Genomic DNA, 550 nt, shown 5'->3' on the forward strand with positions numbered 1-550 from the left:
GCTCCAGCAGTCTGCAAACATTTCACATTTAATACAAATAACCTTATTAACCCATAATTCTATGGAGATTTTAGTTGCAAAAAACTATTTATTTAACAGTGATTTTTTGATTATACTAATACTAGCTGTTCCCGTGCGGCTTCACGCGCAAAATAATAAACAGTATTAATGTTTACATTTCGAAAAACTTTTAATTATAAATGTCATTCGTATGCAGAAATTTTAAAGGCCCTTGCTACTAGCTTCGCTTTTTTGGCGAATTCATCTTTCCACTTCACTATTTTACATTTTTTATTGTAAATTTGTTTAGATTTATATTAGTATTCTAAAAAAAACCTAGCACTAAGACGGAAGAACCAGGCGCTCGACCACAATTGTATTAAAACAAATTTAGTAACTTTATAATTAAATCTTTTTTTTTTTAAATTTTAGCGTATACAAATAAGATACTTCTTATTGGTACTTTAAACGTCTTTTTTTATGATTTCGCACCGCGATTAATTAAATAAAGCGGATTTACTTATGACATTTTTGTTTCTTATTGAATAAT

At 28.0% G+C, this 550-nt stretch overlaps 1 protein-coding gene across 1 annotated transcript in view; it reads right to left on the reverse strand.

The window, feature by feature from the left end:
- LOC106110461 (putative uncharacterized protein DDB_G0287265) overlaps positions 1–550 on the reverse strand; it is a 19,506-nt gene that overhangs the window by 2,589 nt on the left and 16,367 nt on the right. The gene's annotated exons all lie outside the window — the stretch shown is intronic.

Source organism: Papilio polytes, unplaced genomic scaffold (genome assembly GCF_000836215.1).
Source record: "Papilio polytes unplaced genomic scaffold, Ppol_1.0 DF824225.1, whole genome shotgun sequence".
Classification (NCBI taxonomy): Eukaryota; Metazoa; Arthropoda; class Insecta; order Lepidoptera; family Papilionidae; genus Papilio; species Papilio polytes.